The following is an 18499-nucleotide window of genomic DNA, read 5'->3' on the forward strand; positions in this document are numbered from 1 at the left end:
TGCTGATGGAGGTAAGGCTGTGCAAGGCGGGGACGGGGTGTGTGGGAATTTTTGTGCCTTCCTCTCGGTCTTGCCGTGACCCTAACTAAAAACATCAAGCCCCCTTTCGGCGTGAGCACAGCCAAGAAGGCCAGATACGCAAGGTTGTGCCACAGACCACAGGGAATGCTAATAATCTCAGTGCTATGGCCTGGTGATCTGTGTCCCCCGAGAACTTATGCTGAATTCTAACACCAAGGGCGATGGCGTTAAGGTGGGGGGGGGGGGGCTTTGGCAGGGGATGAGGGCATGAGGGTGGAGACCCCATGAGAGGGATCAGTGCCTTTATGAGAAAAGACCCCAGAAGCTCCCTTGCCCCCTCTGCCACATGAGGCCGCAGTGATAGTGGTCATCAGTGAACAGGAACTGAGAGACTGACGCAGTTCATAAGCCGCCGTGCGTGGTTCTGAGAGAGCAGCCCCAGCTGATGGAGGCACTCAGCCCAGGCGTCGTTGATTCAGCGAGTCTCCCAGTGCCCTCCAGGCACCGAGCCCTGTCCTGACTCCCGGGCATCCATGAGGACTGGGAAAGATGAGCCGAGGCCTGCCCTGTTCTCAGCACTGGCCACAGCCTGGACCAGGGGACCAGTAACACCATCAAGCTTTGTTGAATCCAACCCTGTGGCGTTATTAAAATACACACACAAAGAAAACAAAAACCCAGATTTGGGAGGCATGGAAGTCCACTCTGCCACACAGCCGCTAGAGGCGGGACAGGTGATCCCCTCTCAGCCTTGAAAGCCAGTGGGTTTCCCCGGACTTTGTGAGTCAGTTTATAACCCATTTTGTTTTCAAAGCAGAGCACATAAAAGTGCAGATCAAGAGCGCCGCCTGGTATCTGATATGAGGGCGAGAAAGCTGCTGAAAGAAGCTCTGCCTTGGAAATGTCATCATCCTTTTGATGTTCATTCTCTCTGTAAATTTTTTTTAATCCTTTGAATAGGCTCTAATGAGAAATGCACAGTTTTTAACTTCTGACTTTTTAAAACTCCGTTTGAAAAGACTAACTGAAAAAGATCAAGTCCTTTTAAGTGACATGTCTGTGTCTGCGTGATTTTGCTCTGTCTTAATTACAACATGCAAGGGTGTCAGAACTTAAAAAAAAACAAAAACCTGCAGATTAATGCTTTCTGTTGCTTAAAGTTTTTATCTATGAAACACACTGAGGATGTCTTCATTCCCATAATTGATCAATGTGCTCATTAATCTCTCATGGAATAAAAGTGTTGGAATCGATTTACATTGAAAACTTCTGAAACGCAGTCCGAGCTGCCTGAATGACGTGCAGCTCAGCAGAGGGTCAGCACGGCGCTTCCGGGTCGTGAACTGCCTACTCACAGGCCACTCTGGGGAAGTCTCGTTTCCATAATTTTTACCTCAAATTACGTAAGCGCCTTCTTGTTGATTGGTAAAGTTTGGAAAACCTGGGCTGCAAGAGTGATTTCAAAATCAACAAAGTGCTTGATATGTGTGGAAACCTTACCTGGAGTCACCGCGAGGAGAAAAGAAAGGACGTTTGCAGAGCCTCCTTCTTCACTGCCCTTAATCCGGGAGGAGTTAGCCAGAGCCCCATCCTGTTTGAGTCCTGCCCCTGAAGGGCAAACTCTGCAGGACTGGGCCCCATCTTACTCCACAGGTCAGAGACATTCCAGATGCACAGAGGTCCCACCTGAAATCCTTAGCTCCATCAGGCGAAGAGGCTGGAGTTCACACACATGGCAATTTAGATAGAACCTCAGTGTGCAGAGACATGTCAACACCCTTTTACTTCATTCTCAAAATGGCGTAATACTGGCTTAAAAAAATCACCCCCTCTTTACACACTGCTAAAATTGGAGAAAGTGACCCATTTTAAATATACTCACTAGGAGATCTCTTTCACTTTGGAGAGTCCAGTGTGCTCACGTCCAGTGGAATTTTAAAGATAGTCCATTGCTCTTATCTGATATTTTTATTTCAAATGTCTAAACAGCTTTCTGCCTCTCTAGAATCTGAAGTCTAACTCATGATGACCTGGGAATCAGAGATCCTCACAGATTCAGGACACCAGCCAAGAATAAAATCTGCATCTTTAAAAAAAAGTAAGCAACAGCATCACCAAGCCAGTGTCCAGGGCCCAGGCCCTCAGCTGGGACCACGAAGCCAGGAGGCCGTGGCCTGGCCGCTCCTGAAGCAGCCCCACAGCAGCGCGCCACGGGAAGGGGCCTCTCAGCCACCTGCCCTCAGAGTCTCTGACACAGAGACCCTGGGGGTTTCTCTGAGGAGAGCTGCTCAGATACCCTGTCAAGGAGCCCATCATCGACGGATTGACAGCCTCTTCTGTCTGTCGCCATAGGGGAGTAGATATTTTCACCATTCGATTTTGTCCCCTTAATGCTGAGCTTAAGCTAAGCAGGAGAGATGTTACTGATGAAAAGCTCTGTAGTGTATCAGCTCGCGTGTGTCAGCTCCATCGATAACGTATGACCCAGGGGCTAATAAAAAGAGAGAAATTTTCACGTTTTTATAGACTATCAAACTCCAAACTGTCAGCTGTTCCCAATATAAATCTATTTTAATTTCAGTTTCTTCTGAAACACTTAGCTTCCCAACTGCTGTTTGAAAGTGTCAATAAGAAGTGGGGTGGAAGAGGACATGTCGATGAAACACAGAGCAGATGATGCAGGAACGTGAATGGCTGTGGGGTCACTGGCGCAGAGTAGGAAGTGCTCAGGGCACAGTCTCTTCTGCCGACGCCTCGCTGCATGTCACTGCCACAGCTCTAGTCTCTGTAGTAAGTTGTGCATTAGGTCTTTAAGATGCTTACAAGCCGTCCTGGAAAACAGATTAATTACATGTCCTGGTTAATTACATATCACTACAGGTTAGGAACCACAGGTTTAGTCTGGGCTGCAGCGTGGTCTCTCTGTTCCCAGATCATGGTCTTCTCTGATCTCTCCTTGCTCGACGCAGGATAGATCTGCTCCCTATAGGGAGAGTCAGCCCGGAGCCGAGCAAATCCCAGGGACGCCATCTCAGTGACCGGAAATCTCAAAAGGAAAGTTATTGGTGGCAGTTCTGTGCTCTGAGGGCTTCCCAGGAGGTGCTAGTGTTTAGGAAACCACCTGCCAATGCAGGGGAAACCGGAGACCCAGGTTCGATCCCTGGGTGGGAAGATCCCCTGGAGGAGGAAATGGCAACCCGCTCCACTATTCCTGCCTGGAGAATCCTGTGGACAGAGAAGCCTGGTGGGCTATAGTCCACAGGGTCACAAAGAGTCAGACACGATTGAGCGACTGAACAAAGCAGCAAGGGTGTTCTCAAAGTCGGCAGAACCTCTGTGTCTGTTCTTCGGGGACTGTGAACAAGAGGGGACCGTGAGTCTGACTCTGCACAGTTGAGAAGCTGGGCACGTGGAGGCTGGGTTCCCTGGTGACAAACACAGAGCCCCCCTCCAACCCCGTGCAGGTCAGGCAGGCAGAAAGGAACCCTCCATAGACACAGCTTAGTACAGCCCGCGGGGGTGTTTTATTTGCCCAGACTGTGCCAGGTCTCAAGTGGAAAGTTAAACAATGTCCTCGGGTTTTATTATGCCTCAAAGGCAGACTTGGAAAGAATCATTCCATATCACTAAGCAAATAACCTGTTAGCTCGTACTTCTTTACTGACTCCAAGGGACAGTTTGACAGAACCAGCTAAGGCAGCTGACTTCATCACCACCTGAAGGTCCTCCTGCCCCTCAGAGCCATGTCAAAGCCTTTCTCTGGGGCTAGAATTCATAATTAGCCATCGTTACTCTCAGATTGTTTCAGTTTAAATCTAGGAAGAGATTAATCTGTTCACAGTGATATTGCAGATCTAACATAATGAGAAGAGGGGCTCTGGAAGATGCTGAGAGGAAAAGGCTTACACTGGGCATGTCACGGTTTAGTGCAGAGTCTGGCCAGCCTTCCTCCCCTCAAAATATCCTTACGGGAGTGAAATAAGATGTTCCTGTGTGTGCAGGCGGGCAATGCAAGTGCAGGATTATCTTCCTGCCTCCACGGGGAAATGTGATGGTGTCATGGTCCCATTTTGTGAAGGATAAAGGCAGCCTGATTGACAAAGCTATTTCCACGTTTCCAAGAAGCCAGAAATCCCAGGGCTGGACCGCCACCCCATGCCTCAGAACTGTCGTGCAGAATTGGCCACGGGGCTCACCTCCGAAACAGACATGACTGCTTTGAAATTGAGGTCACGCCTGCTGAAATTGCCAGCGGACATTCATCCCGCAAGAAGTGCCATTAACGTAGTGAGGAGTCAAGGAGCCTGGGACCGGGCGGACACTCAGACAGGCGCATGACCCGATGGAGGAGAAGCTCACGTCTCTGACCGTCTACACATCCCTCCTCATGGGAGAAAATATAAGCCTCATTGTCAGGAAAAACCTATGTTCTGTTTGTAAATTTTATTTTTGAAAACAGTATTGAATAGTGTTGTATTATTGATGTTGGCATTTTCCTTAGGTTTCCTTAGTTGTGTTTACACTGCTGCTTTCCTGGTTTATGACGTCTGTGCTGAGCCATTCCCAGCCACGTGGAAACAATGCATTTCACACCAGTAAGTAACCCCAAGGTCACCACAAACCCCCTTCCCGGCTCCATGAACCATCTTAGGGGAAGTGGCTCCAGTGGGTCTGGCCTCAGAGCCTCCAAACAAGCATTACCTGGAACCAGAAGACCCCAGAGGCCTGTGGAAGCCGGGAAAGGCCCGGAGTCATGACAGAGAAGAAGAGGGGGAGCACCCCAGCCCACCATCTGTGCATGCCATGATTCAGCAGTGCTTTTATTAACTGTGAAGTGAAGACCAGGCTTAATGTATTCTGGAACTAAAATAATACAAAGATGCGCAGCCTGGCAGGTGATAACAAACCAGCGTGAGCCAGAAAATGGGCTGTAACGGTTTTCCAAGCTCTCAGCACAGATCTGAGAGCTGGAGTCAAGTGCAAGGAGCTTTCATTTATCTGCTGGCAGGTGCTAAGGACTTCAGGGACTGGGATGCCGCTGGGCCAGGTTGGACTGGGCTCTGTACTAGGTTTTCCAAAGAGCCACCCTCACGTGGGGGACTGGGAAACCTCTGAAACCTTGTCATAATCTTGGCTGTCACACATCTCTCCTGGGTTCCCCTTTCTCCGGGCCATGCAGTGCCTTTTGGAAACCTTCACTGATAAGGTCTAAAGCCCCAGAAAGGCTCTATACAGAGAAGACAGGACCTCTCTCTCAACTTTAGCTGATGTCACATTATTTAACCAGGTAAGAGTTTAGTAAGCATCCCATCAGCCTCACTTCTGGGAGCACCATGGTCCAGCAGCCCAGCCCTGGTCTGTGGGCATAACCAGCCTCACTTCTGGGAGCACCATGGTCCAGCAGCCCAGCCCTGGTCTGTGGGCATAACCAGCCTCACTTCTGGGAGCACCGTGGTCCAGCAGCCCAGCCCTGGTCTGTGGGCATCACCAGCCTCACTTCTGGGAGCACCATGGTCCAGCAGCCCAGCCCTGGTCTGTGGGCATCACCAGCCTCACTTCTGGGAGCACCGTGGTCCAGCAGCCCAGCCCTGGTCTGTGGGCATCACCAGCCTCACTTCTGGGAGCACCGTGGTCCAGCAGCCCAGCCCTGGTCTGTGGGCATCAGAGGGGCTTGAGCTGTCCTGCTTAATCCTATTGTCCTCATGGCACGTACCCCAGGCCCCGCCACCCAGGGCCCAGTGTCCCACGGGACCCTTGGGGCCACCTCTGTGACGTCTGACTTACAGGATAAACCCCTACCTGCCTGCTAAGGAAAGCATCTACACATTACAGACAAACCCCATCCTTGCCCCATGAACGCCAGTGGATTTAGGGGTTAGATGTCGAGAGAAAAGGCAAGCAAAACGCTCATGACAGTAAACAACACGTGTAACATAAACCTATCAGTATGAAATTGCCTTCCTACCCATGTGGGTGACAGAAATTTAGGGGGAAAAAGACAGGGCTGTTTAAAGAAACAGTGTTAAAAGGAAAATATATTTACCATACAATGTATATAGTACTTTGTTACACATACAAGATTTTGTTAAACATTTAGAAAGGAACAAAATCCATCTACATGCATCTATTTCCAAAAACACTGTGTATCTCTGGTTTAATGTCATCAGGATTAGTTATGATTCATCACCTAGTCCATCCTTCAGGAATTATTTAGCCTATTTTTCAGAGTGCAAACAAGCAAACAAAGCAGAGAAAACATAGATAATTACTAAGTTTAAAACAGAGTGCTATTTAAGGCTTCCCTGGTGGATCAGAGGTTAAAGCGTCTGCCTGCAATGCAGGAGACCTGGGTTCGATCCCTGGGTCGGAAAGATCCCCTGGAGAAGGAAATGGCAACCCACTCCAGTAGTCTTGCCTGGAGAATCCCATGGATGGAGAAGCCTGGTGGGCTACAGTCCACGGGGTCGCAAAGAGTCAGACACAACCGAGCAAGCGAGTTAACTGAGAAGCACCTCTCTGCACAGTTATTAATAGCTGCCCGCACTGCACAATTGCTGCTCCCTCAGCTTTTGCCCATATGTTTACCATCCCCTCTTATTTATTCCCTTCTGTCATGAATATGCATCAGCTTCTCCTCCATCACACTCGGCCTGCTTAAGAGTAGCCACTCCTCTGAGATTTATGCTCACTGTCTGCGCCTGGAGCTGCGAGAGTCTTCAGGAAACACCACTCTGCAAGATTCATAGGGGGGCAGGTTACAGCCACACAAATCATATCCGTGATCTGTGGGCCATAATTCCAGCCAGATCTGAGCAGCGTCACGTCTGTTATCTACAGAAACAACCATGGATTACCTCTCAAAACCATTTTTTCATGTTTCAACAATACCACTTCTCTTCATATTTATAGGCCATTTTGGCAATGAGATATTAAAGTAGTGTGCTGGGCACATAGGTTGATTGGTGGTTTTATTGTGTGCTTTTTTAAATTGAATTAAACTTACATTAAACCTTTTAAGATGAAAGCTGTTTTCCCTTCTGTTACCTTTCCCCAAACATCAAAAGACTCAGCACCCACAAAATTGCTTCAGTATTTCTTGAGTCTTGCTCAAGTTTCCCGGTTGTCTTTGGATGCTGCTGAGCTCAGAGATGAGTTTTTGCCAAATTTAATCACTATGCAGGTTCTCACCACCACAGGCATTTCTATGCATTTCTGTTTAATCTTAGTATTTCCTTCTTATTTTCTCTCTGACCTAACTGTCCATCACTTTGTGTTATTTGTAAGGACACTCTTTTGTAAATTATCTCTAAACAGTTCTGAAGTGAGGAATGGGATAGATTGACCAGATGGATGGATGAACAGATAGAAGATAGATAAATAGGGCAGATCAATACAGAGGTGATAGATATCTATATAGTTGATAGATAGGTACATACATAAATAGATGATAGAATAATTCAAGATGTTATTAGTCCTCTACACCTGTGTAGAAGAACATGAATCCGATTTTTGGCACCGATGACCTGGTTTGACCACAAGAGAAAACTGGAATAAAGAGGAGCAAGGATTTATTTTCCTTTTACCACTTTCCAGTATTTTTTCTTTACAATGAGCACTTGTTACTTTCAAGAGTTTAAAATGCAGAGCATTAGAAACATGTATACTCTATAAAATAAATGCCACACAAATAAAATATTAGAAATATAAATGAGTCCATAAATATAAAGCAAGTATAGGGTCGACATGTAATGTATCTTTAAATTCTACATAAAAAATGCACGAAGGGGAAGCAGTGTGCATTCCCATCTGTAGTGCACAGGGGAGGCCTGTTTCCCACAGCCTCTCCAACTTGTTGAAAACCTAATTTCTCATCTATTCTAAGGTGCCTAAAAGACACCTTTATTACATAAACACTTTATATTTGAAAGATTGTATGCAGGTCATGAAGCAACAGTTAGAACTGGACATGGAACAACAGACTGGTTCCAAATAGGAAAAGGAGTACGTCAAGGCTGTATATTGTCACCCTGCTTATTTAACTTATATGCAGGGTACATCATGAGAAGCGCTGGACTGGAAGAAACACAAGCTGGAATCAAGATTGCCGGGAGAAACATCAATAACCTCAGATATGCAGATGACACCACCCTTATGGCAGAAAGTGAAGAGGAACTCAAAAGCCTCTTGATGAAAGTGAAAGTGGAGAGTGAAAAAGTTGGCTTAAAGCTCAACATTCAGAAAACGAAGATCATGGCATCCGGTCCCATCACTTCATGGGAAATAGATGGCGAAACAGTGGAAACAGTGTCAGACTTTATTTTGGGGGACTCCAAAATCACCACAGATGGTTACTGCAGCTATGAAATTAAAAGACGCTTACTCCTTGGAAGGAAAGTTATGTCCAACCTAGATAGCATATTGAAAAGCAGAGACATCACTTTGCCAACAAAGGTCCGTCTAGTCAAGGCTATGGTTTTTCCTGTGGTCATGTATGGATGTGAGAGTTGGACTGTGAAGAAGGCTGAGCGTCAAACAATTGATGCTTTTGAACTGTGATGTTGGAGAAGACTCTTGAGAGTCCCTTGGACTGCAAGGAGATCCAATCAGTCCATTCTGAAGGAGATCAGCCCTGGGATTTCTTTGGAAGGAATGATGCTAAAGCTGAAACTCCAGTACTTTGGCCACCTCATGCGAAGAGTTGACTCATTGGAAAAGACTCTGATGCTGGGAGGGATTGGGGCAGGAGGAGAAGGGGACGACAGAGGATGAGATGGCTGGATGGCATCACTGACTCGATGGACGTGAGTCTGAGTGAACTCCGGGAGTTGGTGATGGACAGGGAGGCCTGGCCTGCTGCGATTCATGGGGTTGCAAAGAGTCGGACATGACCGAGCGACTGAACTGAACTGAACTGAACTGAACAAATGGATTATCTAAAACTGAAGACAGAGCAAAGAGAGACCCACACTGATATTTAACTCACTCTCCACAAGAGTTTAAAGATACGTATTTTCCAGTAAATTTATAGCAGAATATTAACAGCATGATCATTAACTGTTTTTATTAAGTGATTTTATTTTTGTTTGCTTAGTAGGTAAGATTTATGGTAAATTAGAGTCCGTGAGATTTTTAATTAAATGTATTAAGTATTTAGAAATAGACGTGTTTATGTATATGGTGGATACTTTTATTTTAAAATAAAAAATAATAAAATCTAGAGAAAATCTTTGATCCACACAAAACAAAACATTGAAGCTAAAAATGGTACAGACACACAAAATATATATACACATACACACACACACATATACACATAAACACACAATTCTCACTTATTTTCTCCTGATTTCTCCTCTTTCCCCTACTTTGACACAAGCTTCATGGATAAAATTTAATTTTAAATATTATTTTAATTATAATAATATTAATAGTACTAAATATTATTGTAAATAAAGTGTTTTATACCAGCTAAACAATCTGTCTACACAGTACTTTAAGGAACAGGAATTATAGTGGGTTGCAAAGGCCAACACAGGAAAAACAGACATTTGACTTTTCAAGGATGAATTTCCTAAAGTTGTGAGGCTGCATTCTGACATGCTGGCAAAGGCGGCCCTGGACGGGGTATTTATAGCCTGTGGAGTTCATAAAAGCCACCCAAGAGCACACTCATGGGGCAGGAGCGCTGACAGCGCGTTCCGTCAGGACGAGCAGGACTCCCGGTGTGTGTGGATCGTCCAAGCCCCATTGCATAAGTTCCTGCTAAAATTGTCAGCCAACACCTTCACCCTCTCCATCGCTGGCAGCAAGTTGGCACGAATTGTCCCACAGACAGCAGTCTCTTCATTATCCTTCTCAGCCCAGGATGGTGGATGCTCTATAAATAAAGTTTCTCCCCTCCTCATTCTGAAGTAGGCGATGACAGCATAGGTGAAAACGGCTAACATTTTCAAACAGACAAAACTCACACTCCCTCCCAAACCACGGTGTCTGCACCATCCTTTCCCGTGTCTGACTTGGAAAACTGGATTAAGAAAATGTCAGCTCACTGCTAAGTCTTGATTTCTTAAAAATGCGAGTCGCAGAATGCAGGGAGAGGAAGTGAAATCCCATATTAGTTAAGTCTGAAGCTGACGAAGTTGGAAAATTCCCAAGGGGCGACGTCTCTGTGAACCAAACACGGAGGGGAGAAGCCATCGATTTCGACATCACACGGGCCCGTGTCCGCTCTGTCAACAGGGCAAGCTGTCTGCAGTCTCATAACAACCCTGCAAAGAGTTGCTGCCTCGATTTCACAAACAGAGGGAGGAAGCCAGAGAGAGCCATAGGTGCTTTACTTCAATACCTGCACCTTGACGAGGTGACGGTTGGGGGTGGCTTTGGTCAATTTCATTATCAGCACGTATTGTGATGAAAACAAACCCGGGAAGTTGCTGAACTCTCAACACCTGGCACTTGAAACAGTTAACAGCGGACGAGAGCAGAAATCAGAAAACCGGAAAGACGCTCCCTCCACCAGCCAACAAGACAGAGACAGGATGAAGGCTGACCTCCGTGCTTCAGAAGGCTCTAGACGCGGTCAACTCCAATGGGAGAGAAACAGCTGCTCACACCCATCAGGGTAACTAAGGTACCCACCTCTTACAGCCCCACTGCAGGGCCGTCTCCAGCCATCCCGCCAGAGGTGCAATCCAGGAGACGCTCCAGGACTCATCAGAGATGGAGCCATGAGCCCCCCAATCTGGGGAGAAGCCAGGAGGACGTGCTGCTTGGGGAGCCACTGCACGGGCACTGGTGTGTTTGTGCAGGAGGTGTGCACTGGCATGTTTGTGCAGGAGGTGTGCACTGGCATGTTTGTGCAGGAGGTGTGCACTGGCATGTTTGTGCAGGAGGTGTGGTGCCAATTCTGACAACAAGTGGCCCGGTTCCGGCTTTCATTATGCCTAGGAAGTCAAACCCTCACCACGTGCAAGCAACTCGCCCCCCTTCAGAAATTTAAGACCATTTCCCATAGTTGGATGCAGGTTGCGTAAAAATTTATTAACTCTCTTCCACTTGCGTTGTTCTTCCTAGAGCTATGTTACACTCAAGCCATCATTTTAAAGTGTGCTTTTAATGATGAGAGAAGTTGTTGATTTTAAGTTTCTAGATTTATCTAAGATCACTTCCTTTGCCTGTCAACTTCTTATTTTTCAAGAGGAAACTGCAAATGCAAGTGAAGTCGCTCAGTCGTGTCCGACTCGGCAACCCCATGGACTGTAACCTCCCAGGCTCCTCCATCCATGGGATTCTCCAGGCAAGAATACTGGAGTGGGTTGCCATTTCCTCCTCCAGAGGATCTTCCCGACACAGCCAGGGGTCGAACCCTCGTCCCCTGTGGCTCCTACACTGCAGGCAGATCCCTTCCACTGAGCCACTGGGGAAGCCCAGAGCCAATCATGCCTGCACTCATTCCCTAAGAAGGGAGTTGCTTTCTGTAGGTTCCAGCTCCTTGATTTCTTTTATTGTCTTGTGATGTGCACATGACTGTATCTTTTTAGTCAAGAGGGAACTTTGGCTGCAGGTAAGGTTCGTGACATTGTACAGGAGACAGGGATCAAGACCATCCCCATGGAAAAGAAATGCAAAAAAGCAAAATGGCTGTCTGGGGAGGCCTTACAAATAGCTGTGAAAAGAAGAGAAGCAAAAAGCAAAGGAGAAAAGAAAAGATATAAGCATCTGAATGCAGAGTTCCAAAGAATAGCAAGAAGAGATAAGAAAGCCTTCCTCAGTGATCAATGCAAAGAAATAGAGGAAAACAACAGAATAGGAAAGACTAGAGATCTCTTCAAGAAAATTAGAGATACCAAGGGGACATTTCATGCAAAGATGGGCTCGATAAAGGACAGAAATGGTATGGACCTAACAGAAGCAGAAGATATTAAGAAGAGGTGGCAAGAATACACAGAAGAACTGTACAAAAAAGATCTTCACAACCCAGATAATCACGATGGTGTGATCACTCACCTAGAACCAGACATCCTGGAATGTGAAGTCAAGTGGGCCTTAGAAAGCATCACTACGAACAAAGCTAGTGGAGATGATGGAATTCCAGTTGAGCTCTTTCAAATCCTGAAAGATGATGCTGTGAAAGTGCTGTACTCAATATGCCAGCAAATTTGGAAAACTCAGCAGTGGGCACAGGACTGGAAAAGGTCAGTTTTTATTCCAATCCCAAAGAAAGGCAATGCCAAAGAATGCTCAAACTACAGGACAATTGCACTCATCTCACACGCTAGTAAAGTAATGCTCAAAACTCTCCAAGCCAAGCTTCAGCAATACGTGAACCGTGAACTTCCTGATGTTCAAGCTGGTTTTAGAAAAGGCAGAGGAACCAGAGATCAAATTGCCAACATCCACTGGATCATGGAAAAAGCCAGAGAGTTCCAGAAAAGCAGCTATTTCTGCTTTATTGACTATGCCAAAGCCTTTGACTGTGTGGATCACAAGAAACTGTGGGAAATTCTAAAAGAGATGGGAATACCAGACCACCTGACCTGCCTCTTGAGAAATCTGTATGCAGGTCAGGAAGCAACAATTAGAACTGGACATGGAACAACAGACTGGTTCCAAATAGGAAAAGGAGTACATCAAGGCTGTATATTATCACCGTGCTTATTTAACTTCAATGCAGAGTACATCATGAGAAATACTGGACTGGAAGAAACACAAGCTGGAATCAAGATTTCCGGGAGAAATATCAATAACCTCAGATATGCAGATGACACCACCCTTATGGCAGAAAGTGAAGAGGAACTCAAAAGCCTCTTGATGAAAGTGAAAGTGGAGAGTGAAAAAGTTGGCTTAAAGCTCAACACTCAGAAAACGAAGATCATGGCATCTGGTCCCATCACTTCATGGGAAATAGATGGGGAAACAGTGGAAACAGTGTCAGACTTTATTTTGGGGGGCTCCAAAATCACTGCAGATGGTGACTGCAGCCATGAAATTAAAAGACGCTTACTCCTTGGAGGGAAAGTTATGACCAACCTAGATAGCATATTCAAAGGCAGAGACATTACTTGCCAACAAAGGTCCATCTAGTCAAGGCTATGGTTTTTCCTGTGGTCATGTATGGATGTGAGAGTTGGACTGTGAAGAAGGCTGAGCATCAAACAATTGATGCTTTTGAACTGTGGTGTTGGAGAAGACTCTTGAGAGTCCCTTGGACTGCAAGGAGATCCAACCAGTCCATTCTGAAGAAGATCAGCCCTGGGATTTCTTTGGAAGGAATGATGCTAAAGCTGAAACTCCAGTACTTTGGCCACCTCATGCGAAGAGTTGACTCATTGGAAAAGACTCTGATGCTGGGAGGGATTGGGGCAGGAGGAGAAGGGGACGACAGAGGATGAGATGGCTGGATGGCATCACTGACTCGATGGACGTGAGTCTGAGTGAACTCCGGGAGTTGGTGATGGACAGGGAGGCCTGGCGTGCTGCGATTCATGGGGTCGCAAAGAGTCAGACACGACTGAGCGACTGAACTGAACTGAACTGAACTGAAACACAGACTGAGTTGACGGCACTGGAGAATCAGGCTCAGGGCACCAGGGACCCACCTGTCCCTCCCAGACCAGCGAGGACCTGCCAGGCTGTGGCTTGTGCGCATGGAGACCTGTCCAGGGAGTGCATGTCAGTGTGAGTGTCTGTAGCAGAAACACGTGGGGCAGAGCAGCTTCACAGCGGAGCAGTCTGCCTCCTAAGCCTCCGGAGAAAATGCTGAAGAAAACTTAAAGACGGTTTTCAGGGACTTGTGAGTTTGTGTTGAGGGCAGGAATGAAGTGCTCAATAGAGATAATCTGCTTGAATCATCCCCAGACCATCCCCCACCAACACTGGTCTGTGGAAAAATCATCTTCCCCGAAACCAGTCTAAATGACAGATTCTATCTAATGAAAGTCAGGCTGGGGAACCTCAGACAAGGAGTCACCTAAAGGTTTTCAGACAGAAGCTTTCTTCTTTTTTGTATGATTGCATCTCTTTAATGAAGAATAGTTGATGTAAAATATTATATAAATTATGTGTGTATACCGTAGTGATTAACAATTTTTAAAGGTTATACTCCATAGTGTGTGTGTGTGTGTGTGTGTAAGTCACTCTTTGCAGCCCCATGGACTGTAGCCCACCAGGCTCCTTTGTCCATGGGATTCTCCAGGCAAGAACACTGGAGTGGGTTGCCCTTTCCTTCTCCAGTGATCTTCTCCAACCCAGGGATTAAACCCGAGTCTCTTGCAATGGCAGGCAGATTCTTTACCACTGAGCCACCTGGGAAGCCCATACTCCATCTATAGTTATTACAAAACACTGAGTATATTCTGTGTTGTAAAGTGTATCCCTATAGCTTATTTTATACCTAACAGACTCCACCTTCTAACCCCCTCCCCCTGGCCCTCTCCCCACTGATGACCACTGGGCTGTTCTCTACATCTGTGAGTTTCCTAGTCTGTGGTGTATTTTAAATTCCACGTAAAAGTGACATCATACAGTATCTGTCTTTCTCTGACTTGTTTCACGAAGTGTAATACACTCCAAGTTCATCCATGTTGTTGCAAATGGCAAAATTTCATTCTTTTTATGGCCAAGTAGTAAAGCAGAAGCTTTCTCTTTGTCAGCACTTTGCTTTCAGAGGGTGAACTGGGCCGCAGGTGGTAGCCAGGTAAGGGGAGTGGGAGGATACAGACCCAGAGAGGAAGCCAGGGAGAGTCTTGGTCAGAGGGATTAAAAGCCTGAACCAAAATAAGGGCACAAAAGGACGTGAAAAGGGAGTGTGGTGTGCATGTTCAGCCACTAAGTTGTATCCAGGTCTGTGATCACATGAACTGTAGCTCACCAGGTTCCTCTGTTCATGGCATTCTCCAGGCTACAATACTGGAGTGGGTTGCCGTTTCCTTCTCCAAGGGATCTTCCCAGCCCAGGGATCGAACCCACATCTCTTATGTCTCCTGCATTACCAGGCAGATTCTTTACCACTGAGCTATCTGGGATTACATATATGAGATATTCGGGTTGCTCCATGATATCTGGCCCCTCCTGTGTCCAGCTCTTTTGTGACCCCATGGACTGTAGCCCACCAGGCTCCCCTGTCCCTGGGATTTCCCAGGCAAAATACTGGAGTGGGTTGTCATTTTGTCTTCCAGGGGATCTTCCCGATCCAGGGATGGAATGTATGTCTCCTGCAATACAGGCAGATTCTTTACTACTGAGCCACCTGGAAGGCCCCTTATTTGCCCCTTACAGAATGATATTATTCTTCCTTCTGGAATCCATCACAGCTTCAGGGAAGAGAAGAGCCTTTCAAGGATGGTATTCATCAACAGAGAAGTAACCAAGATGGAGACTGAGTAACAAATGAAATCATTTAGGTAAAGTGTATGATGTTTGATAAATTAAGACATCATCTCCCTACAGAAACCACCACTCACCTGTAAGTTGTGTCCCAGACAGAAAGCTCGCAGCAGACAGCAGTACAAGAAATCATGTTTGTGCCCAGAACATAATCTAAGATGACTAGACAGCCACAAATGCCACATCCCACATGAGAATCTGCGTGGGTGGGGGCCCACATCCCCTGCCTCATCCTTTAAGGCTTGGACTTAATTAAAACACATCTTTGCATGCCAGCTTTATACAAATACTCCCTGAGGCTGCCCATTTGAGAAACATGGCAGACAAGGATAATGTAGAAAAAATTCCTCCTGCAAATACGCAGACGTGCTCTTACTGCAGTTTCTCAATGGACTGCGAGGCCCCGGCGGCAGGAGCCGAGGAGCTGGGAGAGATGGAGCTGGGCGTGTGGGAGACAGAGCTGGGCACGTGGGCTGGCCGGGCTCCCAGGCCTCACAGGGCAGCTGGCTGGTACACCAAACACAGTAACTTCCTGCCGAGGAGGTGAACTCGTACTGGAAAAAGCGCAAAGCTCCCAGCTTTCTTGCTCGGTGCACATGTGTGGTGAACAGGAAGCACAGGCAGTGACCACTGAGCGGCAGGGCCCCGGGTCCTAAGGGGGGCAGCAAGGAGTGCGTGAGACCCGGGGTGCAGGCGGGCCAGGTCATTTCTGTGAGAGACTGAGGGGGTGACAGTGGCATAGCCGGGAAAACGGTTGAGCGTCATTTTTTTTTCCTTCTGTTAATCTTTAGAAGGGAAAACATGGACTGATGTACCTGTGCGTTTTCTTACACTGCACGAAAGAGCTGAGCATCTAAAAAAGCCACCAGACGGTAGCCTGACTGGAGTCCCGACGGGACAGGGCAGTCTGCGTGCTCCAGGCCACCCAGTGCAGCGAGCATGGCCCTCCTGGAGCGCGCCCGTGGGGACCGGCCGTCCTGCAGTGCCCGCCCTTGGGGACCAGCCCTCCGGACACCGTGCCCCTTCCTCACCCAGTGCCAGGGTTCACCCCTGGCCCCTCTCACCCTGCTGCCTCCAGGGTCCTGACCCACCAGCAGTTAGTAAACGCCTGCTGACCCTCCGGGCACTGCGGGCGAGGCCGGGGTCCCTGCTCCCCTGATTCTCGCCCTTTGGGCTCCTGGCCGCCATCCGTCCCCTGGCACTGACCTCTTTCTTTAAACGCTGTTGGTGGTTCAGTTAGGACCTGAGGAGACAGCCCAAAGCATGGACCCCCCGGGCGGGGTCGCCCCCCGGGAGTCCCCAGACCCGTCAGAGATGGGCCCCCGACTGTTCTGGCCCCACTGCCCCAGCAGGCAGCAGTGGAGAGATCCAACTGCATCCCCATCAGAACCACAGGCACAAAGGCCGATATCCTAAACCTCTGATCCAAGGAGGAAACTTTGGACTGAAAACCCCAAGAGCCTTTCAGAACATGTCACGAAGGAGACAGAAGCTGAGGTCACCACGGCGGGGCCTGAGGCTAACAGGGAGCTGGCCACTCAGGGCATTCCTAAGGCACCCAGATGGTGCTCGGTTGGAGAACTGGGGGTCCCCCTCTATAGTGAGGGCCCGGGGCACACACAGGTGGAGGCTTCTCGGGGTCCCCATACAGTGAGGGCACAGGGCACACATGATTGAGGCTTGTTGGTGTCCCCTGTAGAGAGAGGGCATGGGGCACACACGGATGGAGGCTTGCCGGGGTCCCCCATACTGTGAGGGCACAGGGCACACACGATTGAGGCTTGTTGGTATCCCCTGTAGAGAGAGGGCACAGGGCACACGCTGGTGGAGGCTTGTCGGGGTCCCCCATACTGTGAGGGCACGGGGCACACATGGGTGGAGGCTTGTCGGGGTCCCCTCTACAGTAAGGGCACGGGGCACATGCGGATGGAGGCTTGTTGGGGTCCCTGTAGAGTGAGGGCATGGGGCACATGCGGATGGAGGCTTGTCGGGGTCCCCTTTACAGTGAGGGCATGGGGCACATGCGGATGGAGGCTTGTCGGGGTCCCCTTTACAGTGAGGGCACGGGGCACACGCGGATGGAGGCTTGTCAGGGTCCCTGTAGAGTGAGGGCACAGGGCATACACGGATGGAGGCTTTTCCAGGGCTCCTGGGTGGCTGGTTCTGAGAGAACTGGGACTAACCCCCATGCCCCCTCAGCTGTGTTCCCCACCCCATGCTTTTCTAGGGCAATGCATTAAAAGCAGTGAAAGAAGCGAGGTCTGGGTACCGGAGAAGCCGTCATCTTGAATGAAACAAAAGCCGATCGATGGCGAGTGTGACTGGTGGGCAAGGCTGAGTCGAGGCTGAGTGATACACAGGACACAGGAGAGCAGCTGCGATGTGTGCTTGGTGTCCCGGAGCTGCCCCGAGTGGGGTGCTGCATCTTCCCGTCATTTTTAACACAGCCCTTAAATGTGCCTTGTTTGTATGCCCCCTTTGTTTAAAAATACCATCATAAGTCTGTGGTAAAATGCCAGTATAATCCTATGCTTAAATGATGTTTAAATGGATTTTCAACTACTTTAAGCCAAAAAAAGAGATGATTATATGTACACTTTTGTTCCATTTCTTTATTTAACTGTACATCCAAGGGGGCAACTACAATAAAAAACAGATGCCCCCTCCCAATGAACCCTATAAAACACTATAAAACAGAAGATGATAAGGGCTGCTCATGCCGACCAGCAGCTTCCTCTCCCAAACATCCATTGTAAGAAAGTCCTTTAAAAAATCAAGAGGCAGAACAACCGCTGAGAAATGCTCAAGGACAGACAAGGGCAGCTGGGTGCACACGGCTCCCCGAAGACCCCGAAGCTCCTCCGGGTCCTCCAGTCCCACTCCCGCCCCACAGCTCTGCAGCGCCGGCGGCTTTAATGGGAAAAGTTCCAAAGCTGTAATTTACTGCTTTGAAAGATGAGGGAGCCTGCTGCGTTTGACATGCTTCTTTGAAACACGGAATATTTAAAATCCATACCCCAAACTTAATGCATAGATAGATCACATCTTTTTATGGCTTCGCTGGTGTAAGAAGAGCCTCGTAACCTCTCACACG

This window comes from Bubalus kerabau, chromosome 2 (genome assembly GCF_029407905.1).
Source record: "Bubalus kerabau isolate K-KA32 ecotype Philippines breed swamp buffalo chromosome 2, PCC_UOA_SB_1v2, whole genome shotgun sequence".
Taxonomy (NCBI): Eukaryota; Metazoa; Chordata; class Mammalia; order Artiodactyla; family Bovidae; genus Bubalus; species Bubalus kerabau.